Below are 18,099 nucleotides of genomic sequence, written 5' to 3' on the forward strand. Positions count from 1 at the left end.
AACCAACATGACCAACCATATGTCAACTTGACCCTTGGAAATTCTATTTGATAAATCTAGTGGAGATGGTTTGGCTGACTAAATCAAATGGATGGTAATTCCATCTTTTTGTCAAGGAGTGAGTTCTGCTGCTTTGAAAGATGTGGTGGTCCATATTCTCCAAAAAGGAGAATAGCAATTTAAAAGTCTAACAATTACAAAAGGTAACAAATTACATTATTAGAGCAACTGCTTCACAAACAGCAATCCTTACTTTCATCAAGAAGGATAGCAAAGTGGAAGACCTGTATAGTATCCTTAAGGTAAAGATACTACCTTTTTTAGTATTAATGCAGTTTGACACCACTTTAGCTGTAATTTTGCAAGGTCTTCAGCCTTTTCTGCCCAAGAGTGCTGATCCCTCGCTAGATTACAAATCCCAGAATTCCATCACATTGAGCCACGGTAGTTAAAATGGTGTCAGACTCCATTACTTTACAGTGTAGATGCAGCCAAGGTGGTAACATTTCATGCATATCATTTTTTTTTCATGTCAGGAGAGACTTGAGAAGCAGCAAGTTGCTTCTGGTGTGAGAGAATTGGCCATCTGCAAGGACGTTGCCCAGGGGATGCCTCGATGTTTTGATGTTTTTACCATCTTTGTGGTAAGCTTCTCTCATGTCCCCAAATGGAGCTGGAGCTGATAGAGGGAGCTCATCCGTGCTCTCCCCAGGTTGCATTCGAACTGACAACCTTCAGGTCAGCAACCCAACCTTCAAGTCATCCATCCTGCTGGTACAAGGGTTTAACCCACTGCGCCACTGGGGGCTCCTATGCATATGATGAAAAGGACTGTGGATATGTGAACAAGCAAAACAATTATCAGTCCAAGTACTTAACAGATTTCATGCAATTCCTGAAGCTTTGTGACCTTTTGCTTGTTTCCTTTTGCAGTGTTCTCATACCTATATGCAATATTTTCCTAATCTAAAACACAAAACTGAAGTAGAGATCTTGTCCCGCTGGAATCTGCCCATGTAAGATTCCCATTTGTATCATACCTCTGTGCTATCCCAAAGACTCTGTAGCTGTGTGATCCAGGTGTAACCCACATTTTTTGAGTTAGGTGTAGGTCACAACTAAATGATTAATAGCTCTATTCTCACAAATGTGAGCTATTTATCACTATGCATTTGTAATCCACCCCCCAAAACCAGTAGCCTTATTTCTAAAGTATAAGCAGAACATGTAAATATAGGATGCTTGTTATCAATGTCATTCATCTTTCTTATGAATTCAAAAAAAGACTGAAGACCCTGAAAACCTATATTAAATCCAAAAGCTGTATTTAGATATTCTAGAAATGTGCTCAACAAATTCTAGCATATTCTCCTTATTTAAAATAAGTCATCAAGCTCTGAAAATGTCAGACAGTGCACAGAATATATCCTTATAAGAATCCGGCCAAGATCCTATACAATGCCATCAGAGAGTTTAGCTATGAGGGAGGGGATGAGAGCATTGGATCTTAAAATAATAATTCTGCCCAATGACATTTACCTTCAATCTCCAATGCATACAGTAAGGTTTTGGAAACATTTCACACTCAGGACTCTTATATCTGCTATATTGAAATGTACTTGGTAATTTTGCCTGGCTCCTTTCTTTGGATGTCTACACAGTGTTTCTAAATACTTAACTGAAGTTTTAAGTTGCTAAGCCAGAGGAAGGTTTAATCAGTTTTTTGACTGATACATGATGCATGGAGCTGATTTAGTGTAACGTGGAAGGCTGTTTAATGAGGCCTTGAACTGTGTTAACAGATGTTCCTGGATACTCTAGAGCTTTCCCAAAACTCTGGAGTAACCAATGATTTGGGGTATGTGTAATCAATTGTGCCACTTCCTATTTATTCCACTCACTCCACCATCCTTTCCTTCTCTGATTGCCTCATTGTTTTGGTCAACATCGCTCCAGGTAATGAGCAACTAACATGACCCATGTCATGCCACCGTGATGAGCACGGGAGGGGACAGTGAGTACCATCCAGTGTCCGCTAGCCACTTGAGCACAAGGAATACAGGATGGCCATGTAAACAGGTGCAGCCTGTTTAATCTCAGAGCCAACCCAACTGTTCACATATGCTCAAAACTGCGGTTCACTATGAATTCTAGGTGATAATTCTGGACAACCTACACCGTTGGTTAATGTGGTTCAGGGCCATATTAAATAGCTTTGGTATGCATGAATCCAGATCAGCTCTGAGTATTGTTTAGCTGCCACAGAGCTGATTCATTAGCCCTTCACACTAAATGGTTAGTGTAAATATGCCCATTCCTGAACTAACCAGGACTGACGCTTCATCACTTTCAAGATCAGATGGGATCTGGTGCCTTTAAGGTCTTTAAGGCTACTTCACTTTTTTTCATTGTTGTTGCTTTCATTTCTACTCAGGCTGGATCTACTCTGCCATATAATCCAATTTCTGAATCCGGATTATCTGCTTTGAACTGGATTATATTTTGGATAATCCAGTTCAAAGCAGATTATCTAGATTCAGAAACTGGATTATATGGCAGTGGACATATGAGCCCATTCTGTTCTTTTTGGTGCTTTTTGTAGTGAATTATTTCACAAAGGATCTTCCAAAGATTGGGACATGATTTGCTAAGGGAGTCTCAATGGATTGACACCTTGATATGGTGAGGGGGCTTGCGCGTTCCAATGAACCTGCGGGCACAACTATAGGAGTCACACACTCCCAGGAGTGGCCACAGGGGAGGATCCAGACCAAGAACAAGCTGAAGACCCAAAGACCTCAACGGCGGAGCAGGCAGAGGATAACATGGTACATGTTACAACGGCTGTGAAGGCGGAAGAAGGCTGCAACAGACTGAGAAGCCACTCTCGTTGTGTTAATCACACCACTGCTGGGACCTCAATATGTGAAGACTGTGTGGTGACCGGTCGTGCACCGACCTCCACACTTTAAAAAAAATCATGCACAGGCATCTTCCAAGAAATGGAGGATCATCATGCTCGAACTACGAGGGATCGCCTAAGTAAGTAAGTCTTATGGATGAAGCAGAAATTCTCTACTCTCTGAACTTTTAACTTTTTTTCCTTGTAGCATTATAGTGTAAAAGTATCGTTTCAGTGATGATTTCAGGCACCACAGAAATTTTAAAAAGGAGACAAGATGAGAAAAGAGAAAATATTATCCAATTTTGGAATTAAAAAGAAACCCATTCAAAAAATGGTTGTAAGGTTTTGTCATTGATGTTAGGAATGGCCAAAATTTAATAATTTGAATTCTCCCATCCCCTCTTCCTTTATGTTAAATGCAAAACTCAAGACCTACTGCATCACCCAGCACAACATCTAGGAACCCCCAACACATTTGTTCTATCTGGTAGAATCTGTGGAAAGAAAAAAAAATTGAGTTCTCAGGGTACCCAATGGGAGTGAAACAATAACTGCACTACTGATTTGAACACAGAATTTTCCAAAGAAATTTTGTTTTATTGGATTTTTCTTTCATACTGTATGCATATATCCTGCAATCCTGTTACACATCCTATCCCACTGATTAGGAAAAGGAAATATCAGTAGATTTTTATTTTATAGTATGTCATATGGGGTGGACGGGTTTAATGAGCTGTTCCTCATAAAAATTCTGTCTTCAATGAAATTTCTTTTAGTCCCCAAATGGCTAGCATTGAAGCAACTCAGAACTTCAACTGAACATTTAGAAATATAGTTGAGACACAAATGAAAAAGAGCAGCAAAGTTACCAAAGGAAGTGTAAACAAAGCACATAAAAGCAAGCTAGGTGTGAATGATTTCATGACCCTGTGGTTTGTTTGTTTTTTAAACCCTCTATTGATCATTGTAGCTGCTTTTAGTGTCTTTGGGGATGCTGAATTTGAAAAACACAATAAAAATTCCTTACCACACGCAGTTCTTTTACAAATTGCATTATTAATTTCTCTTTCAAGAAAGGGGGGAATGCTCTGTGAGAAGCAGAGGCAACTCTTTGTCAACTAGTTAGTGAGAAGAGCCCACCCCCCAAAGTGAAAAAAGCAGTGTTTCAAGAACTGAAAAATGAGAGAAAATGTCACAACAAAGTATTTAATAATGTCTGTTAGAAAGGTGATGGGGACTCTACAGGCAATCAATATTTGGGATCTGAGGATTATGTTATGGAAGCAGAAGGTTTCACAGAAAAAGAAGAGGAGCATGAAGAAGAGGAAAAGAAAAAGGATGAGGAGGAGGCAAAAAAGGAGATGAAGATGATGATGGAGATGAAGGAGACAAAGAAGAAGAAAAAGAAGATGAAGGATGTTGAGGAGACAAAGAAGAAGAAGAGAAGGGGGGGAGGAAGAAAGAGGGAAATGATATACAACCAAAATACACCAAGTGGGATTATACAATCTTAACGTCTAACCAAAAATTCAATAAACAGATAAATGGAGACTGGGGAAAATGGAAAAGTTTGAAAAATTATATTTGAAGTATTTATTTTACTTGCCTTATTATGTATTATGTCAATCTTTGGGCGGGTGTGTGTGTAAATTAAAATACTTTAAAATGGGTTTAAATGTTTAAAGATAATAACTGAATGGTTTTACTGTGGGGCCATTTTTTCTTCAACCAGAGCCTTGGGAATGATGATTAAATGTACTTTGTTTTTTATTAAGGAGTTGGTACCAGAATAATAGATGATGAATGTGTTGAACTACTGGTTTTAATGATTAAGCATTCATCTCAAATTACAAAAAAAATGGTGGAATGGAAGATTGTTCCAGATTAAATAGAAGTATTTATTAATCATTATTATTATTGGATAGATATTGAAGTTAACCTTTTATTTGCTTTCTTTTAGAACAACTAGTTAATATGACAAATTATATTTTATAGGTATACAATTAACAAAATAGAAAGAAGTGTATCTTCATTAGCAAGTTAATGTTTATATGTCTACTAATGAATTTGAGTGTTTTTTTAAAGCATGATTTAGTTTTAAAATGTCTTTAAAAAGTGTGTGTGTGGTGGGAGGAGAAGCTGGAGGAGCTTAATTAGGACTTAGCTATAGCAGCTGTGGAAAAAGGTAAGTTACTTTGATCTTTTCATTTATTTTTTTCCTCTCCTCTTTCTTCTTTTGATTTCCCTATTCCCTAAGTTTTCCTTTTCTTCATTTTTATTATTAGTTTGTATGTATGTAGTTTGTATGCAGTTTGTAGACTGTATTGTGTGTTCTATATGATATAACATTAGTAAAAGTAATTTTATTTTGAAAGTTGAAATTTAACTTATATTAATTTAACTCTGTTATATATTTATTTTAAAACTGCCTTGAATCCTGATTTTGAGGGAAAGGCAGACTGTAAAACAACAATATAGGATTGAGCTTTTAAACAAAAGTATTTCTGGGATTTTTTTTACATGGCCAACACCAGCAAATCTCCACATTTTCTTTCCTATTGGCTCTGGTGAGTGCAAAGGTATCTAGAAGAGACCCATAGACAGGGTCATGCCTGATAAGATGCAAATAATCTTGTGGGAATCAGAGAGAATTGGGGAGAAGGACTGAATTTTCAGTCTTAGCCTAATAAAGGGTAAGTGAAGCAATGAGAGAGAATTTTTTTTTACCAAAATAGACAGCAAATATCTAGTTATTTCATTGTTTTCAACTCTAAACCTGTTTCTAAACAACCCCATAATCTGGATCAGAATGTAGATTAAAGAAATCCAGTTCTACTCCAGAGAATCCCCACATGCACACTGGGAATGGCAGAAAAGTTCATGTGGCATCCACAAAGCTCACCTCATGTCAAATTGATCCAGCAAAATGACACATTTTTCCACTTACCTCATTGGGAGAAACGCGCTGAATTGCAGCAGCATTGGATGAGAATCAACAATGGAATCTTCCAGTTAAAAAGGGGAGGGGGGTTGTGCTGGTACATCTGTACCAGAACCTTCTACTTTACTTTATTGCTGTAAATGTTTGCATTCATAGGACAGGCCACTTGTCAATCACCATTACGTTTGGTTCCGCCCCTTGTTCAGGGCTATGGGAGGGAAGGAGCCATTTTTAAGTTAGTCTCACTTATGAAGCTCAGCTATAGGATGTAGACCAGCTTGTCCCGTAAAAAGCTTCATATTTCAAGACCACCGGGGATAAAGAGCACCAGGGTTAAAGAACACCAGGGTTAAAGAGCACCAGGGTTAAAGACCACCGGGGTTAAAGAACACCAGGGATAAAGACCGTCCGGGGATACAGAACAACAGCACAGAAACATCTGCAAGCCATTGGCTGGTAGGTCCACTCAACAACCAGACGCACTTGGAGTTGGCAGTGGGTCCCAGACCAGCTAGGCCCAGATAACAGATAGCCTGGGAGGGGTTATAAGAGGGTTTTCACAGTTATTCAAATCTTATCGCCTGTCCTGTGGGGACAAGACTCCTTGAAGATTTATTATTTGTTCGTCAATAAAGACTTTGTTATTTCTTTAAAGACTTCAAGGCCATCTTTTCAGGGAATTCCTCAACAACCTTTCTTTAGGCACCCTGGCTTCCCGCTGGGCGTAAAGCGTATGTCCTATATAACAGACAATCAGTCACAGGCCCAGCGCGTGACAAAACAGGGGTTAAAGCAATTTCCTTGGGGGGGGGGGGGGGTTCTTATGTTCCTGAGAGCACTATCTTCAGTTCCTTTATCTGAATTTTCCACTGGTGGTTCTGTTTACATGAGTGATTTTCATGTTCCTCCTGAATGCTTCTTGGCAGTATCCATACGTTTATCTAGTGCATTTTATCCCAGAAATTGGACTTCCTCCTGATTTTTTTGGGCAATTTTTTTCCATGTGGATGTTTGCTGCAGTATGCATTAGGAGCATGTGTTTTCTAATCATCCCACCCCCCCCCCCCCCCCTATAATCCACATCATTCTGTATTTCAAAGCATGTGTAGTTGAGCTCTAAGAGGTACAGCAAATTTCTGGCATAGGTAGAAGAAAGGTAATTCAGTATCTCAGCTCAAAGTTTAGAAGAAACCCCAGAACAGATTTTCCATTTTTGTGACCCACTGATATGGAAATTACTCTGAAGGTACCAAGTCCTATGTGATTCTGGAAGGTATATGGAGTCAGCCATAGTTAGTACTTTGATGGGAGACTACCAACAAATACCACGTTCTTCAGGCTATATTTCAGAGGAAGGAATAGAACCACCTCTGAGTATTTCTTGCCTGAGAAAACCTTGAGAAATGCATGGGTCACCATACGTTGACAGCTACACACATACGCAGGTTGCACAGTTCACAGCATTCTATTTCCCACAGGATGTATTTAAAACAATTGTTATAAACTATTAGAGAAAGAACTTTTTAAACCAAAAGTTTCATTTCCCACTTTTATTTACATATAGGCAGGACAAAGAAAAAAAATCATTTTTGTTGTATAACTTCATGCTATTTGCAATTTAAGGTAAAGGTTTTCCCCTGACGTTAAGTCCAGTCGTGACCGATTCTGGGGGTTGGTGCTCATCTCCATGTCTAAGCTGAAGAGTCGGCGTTGTCCATAGACACCTCCAAGGTCATGTGGTCGGCATGACTGCATGGAGCGCTGTTACCTTCCCGCCGGAGTGGTACCTATTGATTTACTCACATTTGCATGTTTTTGAACTGCTAGGTTGGCAGGAGCTGGGGCTAACAGCGGGTGCTCATTCTGCTCCCGGGATTTGAACCTGGCACCTTTTGCTTTGCAAGTTCAGCAGCTCAGTGCTTTAACGCACTGTGCCACCAGGGGCCCATTTGCAATTTACGGTGATCCTAATGGATGCCTAGCTTGTCAAGATTTTCTTAGCAAAACTATGCTCCTTGCTATCAACCACACTTCACCACTGGTTTTATGTTATGTTTACTGCTTGGCCCTACCCTAGCTCTTACAGCTATCTTGACCCAGCCAGAAATTAAGCCCATTGGTTGTTGAATCACCCAATGGAGTAATTTGAAATTGTTTTTTATACCAAATGGATACATTGTTTTTAATTTTTATTATGCTTAAGCTGTTGTTTTATTATTGGACTGCTGTAGGTATGTTGGTATTGAATGTTTACCATGTGTAAACTGCCCTGAGTCCTCATGGGAGATAGAGCAGTATATAAATAAAGCATGGAAACATTGTGGGATGAGAGCCCATGACCAATGATAGTAAGGGGATGAGGCAGTATGCTGCCCTACGGTTTTCCCCACTGTCCCCCAACTTCTCCACCTCCATGTGATGAGTTCCTGAGTGGGGATTTAGACACTGGTCTTTCAAAGGCTTAGTCTAATGGTAAAAACACCCCTGTGGCTCTTATTTCTAATCTTTATTGTGCCCCAAGCTTGTACTGGACTTTTGCCTGAAGATTATATGAAGTGGCAACTACATATTTTCTCTTGATAAAAACATTATAGAACAGTCTTCCCCATGCTTGTACCCATTGGATTGCATATGTTATCATCCACAAATAGGATGGCCAACAAAAACACTAGGAAGGCTTCCTGTTGGGGAAGATTGTCCTAGAATATTTTCTCACCCTACTGCAAACATTTTATACTGAAAAGATACTTTGCCAAAAGCTTTATAAGAACCTTCAGTGCTGTAGAAATCTCTAGCATCAAGTAAAATAGGTTGCAACTGCCCAGAGGTACAGAGATTCTTAGTTTAAAATTCTTTCCTAATTAATTTATTTCTCCCAAGTTGCTCCACTTTCTTAAGCAACACCCTGGCAAAGCCATAGTCATAAAAATGAATAGTGATCATTATTTTTGCAACTAACTTAGCAACTAAAGGGGCTGCAAGTAACACATCATTATTTAAAGGGATGTTGCCTTTTGAAAAAGGAACATCTCTGCATAATTAGCATAACAATGAATTTTCTTGGAAAGCAACGGAAAACTAAAAATTGTGGTTTACAAGGGAGGTGGTGGCGAAAGTTAACATTGCTGCTTTCTGTGTTCACTGCAACATCAAGCTTTATCAAGACATCCTTTAAAAGTCAATGTTTATGGCATTTTGGATAGCAAAACACCAATTTTATTGTTAAGTCGGGCCTGAAAAATTGCTGTTTCAGCTGTCCAAAGATAAAATTATTCTAATAAAATATTTTTTTACCCCTTTTGTGTTTTTACTGGAGAAAAAAAATTGAGTATATATTGTAACACTAGAACTGTAAAAATATCTATAGTCGTGCACAGTAGAGGTATGCATTTTTTCATTTGCCTCGTAAGTCGGATCAAATTCATATTTTGTACTTATGAGACAATATCTGATATGAGGGCCAAAATTTAAGAATAGAACTTACCCCATACATTTTTGTTTTAGTTTTGTAAATCTTGGAAGTCTCCCAAAGTCAGTTTTTTTTTCAGCCCAAAGAAGCAAAGCAAATCCAAAAAAGTTTTCTTAGTGTCTTGCCTTGCCTTTTCTCTAAATTAATGGAGTCTCGGCATTAGGAGTGGGAAAAAGAGGGAGCGGCCTTAGCTGGAAACAACGCAGAACTTTGGGAAATGTAGTTTGGGAAAGGAGAAGCTCTATGCCAGAGAATTCAAAAGACCTTGCCTTAAACTACATTTCCCAGAATACATCAGCATCAAAAGGCACCTATAAGTAAAATAAACATTAAATATTAACCAAAAATGAAACTTTGTAGAATTATTAATTGAAGTAAATATATTTTAATGTGGCAAAGTAAAGGAAAGAAAGAGGTTGGTAGAACTGACCAAAAATATTTTAATATGGCACTATGATTGCTTTATGCCAGGCATGGGATGATTTTCCTCCCAGAAAAACAAGGAAAAAACAGCTTTTACTCTCAGGAAGTTCTTCCTAATCTTTTCAGTTGAATCTCTTTCTCTGTCATTTGAACCCATTGCTCCCTTGTGCCCTGGTCTCTAAAAGTAAAGGTAAAGGTTTCCCCTGATGTTAAGTCTAGTCGTGTCCTACTCTGGGGGTTGGTGCTCATCTCAATTTCTAAGCCGAAGAGCCGGCATTGTCTTTAGACACCTCCAAGGTCATGTGGCCGGCATGACTGCATGGAACATCGTTACCTTCCCACTGGAGCAGTACCTATTGATCTACTCACATTTGTATGTTTTCGAACTGCTAGGTTGGCAGAAGCTGGAGCTAACAGCAGGTGCTCATTCCGCTTCCCGGGTTTGAACCTGGGACCTTTCAGTCCACAAGTTCAGCAGCTCAGTGCTTTAACACACTGAGCCATCGGAGGCTCCCTGGTCTCTAGAGCAGCAGAAAGTCTGTTTTTCCCCTCCCTCCTCCTCAATGGGACACCCTTTTAAATCTTGAAACCTGGTTCTCATGTTCCTGCTCAGCTTTCACTTCTCTCAGGTAAACATTCCCCAGGAGGAAAGGAAAAAGGAAAAAGCGATGGATGGAAGGAAGGAAGGGTGGAAGCGAAGGAAGGGAGGGAGGGAGGAAAGAAAGAGAGAAGGAAGAAAGGATAGGATGGTGAGAGAGAGGAGGGCCCGAGAAAAGAGCCCAAGGGGTTGCATCTGGCCCCCGAGCCTGGATTTACCCATATCTCATCTACACTGTAAAACTAATGCAGTTTGACAGCACATTAATAGCCACAGCTCAATGCCATGTCATTTTTCAAGATCTTTAGCTTTCTTTGAGAAGAGTTATGGTGCCTCATGAAATTACAACTCCCATGATTTCATAGCATTGAGCTCTGGCAGTTAATGTGGTGTCGAACTGCATGCTCCACTGATAAGGTCTCCTAGTCTGAGCTCCTTTCCCCCGGCTCCACCTTAAAAGTCAGCTGCCAGATTGAGTGAAAAAATTGGGTCACAGGTAAGATGATGTTTCCACACCACTCCTGCCAGTGAGAGAATCTGCAACAAAGACTTGCAACAAGGATCCTGCTTCTAAATATCACAGACTTCTTAGCCAGCAGAAGAAGGGTGGAAACATTGTTCTCCCCCTGCCTCATTCACCAGCTGAACAAACCTCCTTAAAACACTCAGATCTCGTACAAAGGCGTCTTCCAAACCAGCCATTCTCTCCCTTGTTAATTTGCACTCAGTTAGAAATCATATTGCAATAAATGTGTGTGTACAGTAAAGCCATGTGTGCAGGCGATGTATAACTGCTACACGATTGATTTCATGATATATAACTCCTTTCATTGTGAGGCACGGAACAGGTAGAGGCATGGGAGATTAATTTGGTTTATATATACAGCTGTAAGACTAGACACTGCATCATTCTTTTCACAGACCCATGACTCCAGGCATGTGGAACTTGTAGCCATGACAACAATGAAGCAGCCCTGCTTCGGAGCCTGAACTAAGAAACTCTGCTTTGTCTCCATCACTTCCTGTTCATGACCTGACTTTCCGAGCTTTCCAGGCTGGGTGTTGAAGCCATATGAATGATCTATTGAACACAGCAACTCCAAGCCGAGGCTGAAATACACTGAGCTGGTCTTTTGAGCTTCTCGCTGACATGCGCTGTGCTGTCAGGGCTGGTTTCAACAATATTTGAACAGCTCCATTCTGCAGAGGGTTTTTTTGGCTAGCCTCAGCTGTACTTGGCACTAGTGGAAGCTAGGCGGTAGGCTAAATGAAGCAAGCAGGGACATTACTCCCTCCTCCCCATCCTGGGCTTTGTGTGGGTCCAGCATCTGCTGGGTGGTCTTCTTTCAAAGTCTAAAGGCATCTGTCCTTTTCTTTCTCCTTTTCTTTTATATACAGGGCACGTGGGAATGTTGAATGAGTTCTGTAGCTCGTATGGGTATCAGGCGGCGTTATCGCTGTGGTTAAATTATACTGAAGTGGAGTAGAGTTGTGCAAGTTTTTGACCCTGGGAGTTAGGGGGGCAGGCACTGTATACTCACGCATATGTTACCTGCCTACATAAGGGCGCCCTCATATATGCATGAATATTTCCACCACCCTCAAGTGCAGGCATATGCATGTGCACCTACAAATATATCTAGATGAAAGAGTGTGAAGCTTTATGTCACCTTTCACTACTCACCAAGAAATATCAGGAGACAGGATTTGCCACTCAAAACTTCTACTGGGGATTACTAAAGACCTAACTGCCACACCATGCCCAACAGTGCAAATAAAGGATGTACCTATATTGTAGAATGAATGTAGTTTGACACCACTTTAACTGCCATGTCTTGATGCTATGGAATCATGGATATTGTAAAGTTTGGTTGGTCACTTGCACTTTTGGAAGAGAAGGATATAGGTCTTGTAAAACTGCAACTCTTATGATTTCAATTGCATTGAGTCACGGAAGTTAAGGGGATGTCAAACTGCATTCATTCTACAGTGTAGATACACCTAGAGTTTCTGTGTAGAAATTGCCAACTACATAAGGGATGGGGTCACCCCCCCCACACACACACACACACTGCTTTAGCAGATCACAAAGTCTCATATTGGTGTGCCAGAAGTGTCATAATATTACTTTTACCTGCCATTAGTCTGATTTTCAATCTTTGTTTTTTAGGGTATAGGAGAAGAATGAAAAATCGCTAGGGATGTGTGGACAGGGCAAACGGTCACATATACACCCAGTTTGGGATTGTTTGGGTACATTTGGGGGTGAAAACTGTCTTCAGAAATTAGAGTTGTGGGCTTTAGGGGCTTCTGAGAATCTTAAGGGTTCACACTTTGAAGTTCCAAGACCTGGTGTTTCTGTAGGCTAGGACCTCTTCACATTGGTTATTTTTTGGCGGTGGCAGTGAGTTTTTAGTAGTTTTGCCACTGAGCCCGACAGCTCCCATCATACCCTGGAGAAGTACTTCTGGGCCAGTTCCAGGGTAAAACTGCAGAAAAACAAAAGAAACCCTGCTGCCACCAAGAAATAGCCAACGGTGAAAGACAGGAGTCAACCCATCTTTTCATAGAAATCTATTGGGACATTCGGCTGCCTGATGCTTCCCCCATGTGATGAGGTAGGGGGGAAGCTGGGTCGGCATGGGGTGTGGGGCAACAGATTCCCATGCCCCCTGCCCAGGCACATTGAACTGTCACCTTATACGTAATCTACCAAGCTGTTTTTAACACTCTCATTTATGTTTTTGATAGGCTAGGATTTATTGGTTCTTTGTGACTATTCTTTAGATCAGTGATAAAATCTATACAGTTCAACTGAAATGTTCTGCCTAAATCCAATTAGTGTAAACAACTGGGGAAGATACATAGATAAAATGGGATACTCTTTACGATTCATCAGATGTAATTGGGACTGGTTGGGGCTAGCAAATGATTTAAGCCTTAGTGCTGATCTTGAATTTTTGAGGATTATTATTATATTTATTTATACCCTGCTTTATCTCCCCCAAAGGGGACTCAAAGCAGTTTAACATAAAAGCGTCAGCATAATCATTTAAAATATAAAAACATTAAAACAAGATTAAATATTAACAGTATTTTCAAAATCCCTGTTAAAAATCATTAAAACAAATTCAAAGTTAAAAACCACAGCAACCCCTGAATTGATCTTAAGAACTGTCATCTTTAACAGCCTGTCCATCTTTGCAGGCACGATTGGTGGGGACGAGAGAGAGGGCCTTCTCGGTGGTGGCTCCTCAGCTGTGGAACTCCCTCCCCAGTGAGATTAGATTGGCCCCCTCCCTCCTGACATTCAGAAAACAGGTCAAAAACAGGTTGTGCAAGCAGGCATTAGAAGAATGATTGCAATATGTAAGCAGCTATAGGTACAATGGTTTAAAGGCCTTAAATTTAAATGTTTTGATGTTTTATGTCATGTCTGATATTTATATAGTTTTAATTAGCTTATTTATGGTTATATGTGTTGATTTTAGACTTGTAATGCTTTCTTTTAGATTGTTGTAAGGCATTGAATCTTTGCCATTTACTATGTTGTTGAATCGTGGTGAGTCCCCCTTGGGGTTGAGAAAAGCGGTATATAAATGAAATAATAAATAAATACATTAAAAGGTTTTAGCCTGCTGCCAGAAGGTCAGCAAGGAGGGGGCCATTCTGGCTTCCCTGGGCATTGAGTTCCAGAGTCGTGGGGCAACCACCGAGAAGGAAGGTCGTGCTTGAGATGGAGGCGAGACCAAGAGAAGGGCCACTCCTGAAGAACTCAGGCCCTGGGCAGGTTTGTACAAGGGGATGTGGTCAGCCAAATAGCTTGGACTTGAACTGTCTAGGGCAGGGGTCCCCAAACTTTTTAAACAGGGGGCCAGTTCACAATCCTTCGGACCATTGGAGGGCCGGACTATAGTTGGCCACCGAGCAATAATAATAATAATAATAATAATAAGAAGAAGAAGAAGAAGAAGAAGAAGAAGAAGAAGAAGGTTGGAAGAGACCCCTTGGGCCATTGAGTCCAATCCCCTTCTTTTGTGTACCGAAAGCACAAACAAAGCACCCCTGACAGATGGCCACCCAGCCTCAATGTTAATAATAATAATAATAATAATAATAATAATAATAATAATAATAGTAGTAGTAGTAGTAATAATAATAATAAAGAGGGTTGGAAGAGACTCCTTGGGCCATTGAGTCCAACCCCTTTCTGCCTCTGTGCACCAAAAGCACAAGCAAAGCACCCCTGACAGATGGCCACCCAGCCTCAATGTTAATAATAATAATAATAATAATAATAATAATAATAATAATAATAATAATAATAAAGAGGGTTGGAAGAGACCCCTTGGGCCATTGAGTCCAATCCCCTTCTGCCTTTGTGCAGCAAAAGCACAAGCAAAGCACCCCTGACAGATGGCCACCCAGCCTCAATGTTAATAATAATAATAATAATAATAATAATAATAATAATAATAATAATAATAATAATAAATCCAGCATATTGATCTTGTTTGCTGTGTCATAATAAAATAATAATAATAATGGTTGTAAGAGACGAAGAGACCCCTTGGGTCATTTAGCCCAACCCCTTTGTGCCTTGGGGGCTGGATAAATGGCTTCAATGGGCCGCATCCGGCCCCCGGGCCTTAGTTTGGGGACCCCTGGTCTAGGGTTTTAAAGGTCATAACCAGCACTGAATTGTGCCCGGAAACAGACTGGCAGCCAGTGGAGCTGCTGCAACAGGGGAGTTGTCCACTCACTGTAGCCCCAGTGAGCAACCTGGTTGCAGCTCTTTGGGACACCTGAAGTTTCCAAGCACTCATCAGAGGCAGCCTCATGTAGAGTGCATTACAATAATCCAGATGGGATGTAACTAAGGCATGTACCGCCATGGCCAGATCTGGCTTCTCAAGGAACAGGCACAGTTGGTGTAGAAGTTTTAATTGTACAAAGGCCCACCTGGCCAATGCTGAAACCTGGGCCTCCAGGTGCAATGCCAAGTCCAGGAGGACCCTCAGACCATCCAGCACAGGCTGAATCCCTATTCCCCTGTCTGCCTTCTGAATGACCAGGAGTACTCTGAGATCCCTCTGTTTAATCTGTTACTTTCTTTACCTTCTTTATTTATCGTTTTAATGATTTTATTTTTAATCACTGTACATATTGAAATGTGTGGTGAGAGGGTGATTCACAAATCCATTCATTAGCTAACTAACTACTTATAAGGTGCCAGACAAAACCACATGAACAGAAATACCTTCCACATTTCTTTGTAGTGTCAAATGAATCATTTAATTTAATGCAACTGGAACATTACTTAATTAACTTTTATCCCATTGTAATAAAAATATAGTTAAGCTGCCACAGGAACTTTGCCAAAATGTATAATTTTCTTTCCGTCTTATTTTTATGGATGAAGATGAGATTGGCTTCAATATAGTTGCTTCCTAGATATATTATAACAAATGTTTTGTCTTGTTTAAGTGACTTTATATAGTAAGAAATGTATACATTTATTTTAAAAATGAAAGAAAAAGTAGTATTCCATTTGCATTATGTACTAGTAATGTGTTTTGAAGAGATTTCATTGTCATCTCATATAAACAGAAGTGTTTGAAATATTCAGTTTTTACTGTGAATCAAACAAGGAGTTGAGATCTAATTTATAGAAATGCATCTTGTGTGGGTTATTGAATCAGTGTGTCTTGTTAGATATATTTTATTTTTATTAACTAAAGTGAAAGTTACAAATAGAATAATTTCTTGAATGATTTGTCTTTCTTTCCAGAAGAAATGACTTCTTGCATAACTAAAGACAAAGAGAGAAGAAAAAGAAAATGGAGGTTATATTAAGGGACAACTTTGTTCAAGGCAACTGTGGTATTTACAGTTCACATAACTGAGATATATTAATTAGTAGAGATATTCATCTATTTTTGGCAAAGTTGAAGGGAAGTAGTATTTAAAACATAGTCAGGAGAAGGAATACCATGTTTTGAGTAGACATTGTAATTGTCCAACCAAAATCTTTGAACAAGACTCAATCAGACACAAGAGGCAAATCGGTATTGAAGAAGAGCATCACCAAAAATGATGTTTGTGCTTTAATTCCAGTTTGTGGAATAAAGTCCCAATTTTCAGGATGCCATTCTGCCACCTCCCCATGATAAACCCTGTGATTTGATTGATGGGGAAACCCCTCAATCCCTGGTGTAATAAGGCCAAAGTGCTTCTGTACCAGCTTGCCAGTATTGAAGTGATATCAGGGGGTGAAATTCTTATCCTCTCCCATTCTCCGTCACCCACCCTCACAATTTCCAAGGTAGTAATCCTATCATTGGAACTTTTATTTTTAAATATTTTTAATTAACCTTAGTTGGAATTACAAAATTGTCTTTAAAAATAGTACAGAGTAGTGGAACTATAAGAGGGTGGAATCATGAGGTTAAGCAGAAAAACACTCATGAGACTACAGAGGGGCAAATCTGTGCAGTTGAATGAATGCTGAGAGGTACAATAGTGAGGGTGCTCATCTCAGTATCAGTGATCACATAACTGCAATGGAAAAGTGGCTTTGTGTAATAAAGGCATAGGCTTGAACTATTTTCAGGGTCTTATTCTCTGCAATGCTAGAAATTTAAAGACTGATGGAAAAATATAATCACAGGGCAGGATTCTCATTTGGGGACCAATGACTTCACTGTACTGCCTCTTTATTAGTTCCACTGTGATTTTTTCTTTGTTCCAGCTTAAGAAGTTTATTGTAACTGAATTCTGAAACTGACTATGTGGCAAAAAACAAATTCTTTCACCACTTTAGGAAGGAATAAGCGTGGAGCTCAACAGAGGAGTGAGTAACTAGAATTTGGAGTGAGACATAATATTTCCTTTATTTTAGTGTTGTTGAAACATCCATGGTCAACAGATGCACTTTAAGGTGACTGACAGCAAAGTAAGAATTTGTGAGGGAGCTTTACAATATATTGTTGCTGGTAGCAATATTGTACCAAATGTAATCTTCCATGTCATTAACATATCACTTTTAATTGATCTTTTAAAAAATGCTGTCAGGATTTTAGCATTTTAAAAAGGAGGTTTCCTATGACCTCATAATAATAATAATAATAATAATAATAATAATAATAATAATAATAATAATAAAACTTTATTTATACCCCGCCACCATCTCCCCAATGGGGACTCGGGGCGGCTTACATGGGGCCATGCCCAGACACCATACAATATAACAAAATAAAACAACATATCATAACACAATATAACAGTGCAAAAATAATCATATACATTACAACACAAATCAGAGAAAACAATAAAAACCAGGGCAGGCCACATGAACACTTAATTAAAAACTCGAGAGAGAGAGAGACATAGGAATAAGGGAACAGGGATATAAAATGGTGGAGCAGTCTAAAGGATAGAATCCAAGGGGAATAACCAGAGTGATATATTACATTTACTCCCCAAAGGCACATCGGAAAAGCCATGTTTTTAGATCTTTCTTAAAGGCTAACAAGGTGGGGGCTTGCCTGATCTCAGTGGGCAATGAATTCCACAGTCGGGGGGCCACAGCAGAAAAGGCCCTCTCCCTCGTTCCCACAAGATGGGCCTGGGGTAAAGGCAGTGGCGAAAGGAGGGCCTCCCCGGATGAACGAAGGGATCGGGCAGGTTTATGGTAGGAGATACGGTCACTAAGGTAGGTGGGTCCCAAACCGTTTAGGGCTTTATAGATGATGGTCTGCACC

At 39.8% G+C, this 18,099-nt stretch overlaps 1 long non-coding RNA gene across 1 annotated transcript in view; it reads left to right on the forward strand.

Annotated features, from left to right (window-relative positions):
- Window positions 1–5,042: 5,042 nt before the first annotated feature.
- The window catches only part of LOC134299509 (uncharacterized), a 40,778-nt gene continuing 27,721 nt past the window's right edge, over window positions 5,043–18,099 (forward strand). Inside the window, exon 1 of the long non-coding RNA XR_010006728.1 lies at window positions 5,043–5,090. This is a non-coding gene — a long non-coding RNA (uncharacterized LOC134299509). The remainder of the gene's footprint in view (window positions 5,091–18,099) is intronic.

The sequence above is a fragment of the Anolis carolinensis genome, chromosome 5, assembly GCF_035594765.1.
Source record: "Anolis carolinensis isolate JA03-04 chromosome 5, rAnoCar3.1.pri, whole genome shotgun sequence".
NCBI lineage: Eukaryota > Metazoa > Chordata > Lepidosauria > Squamata > Dactyloidae > Anolis > Anolis carolinensis.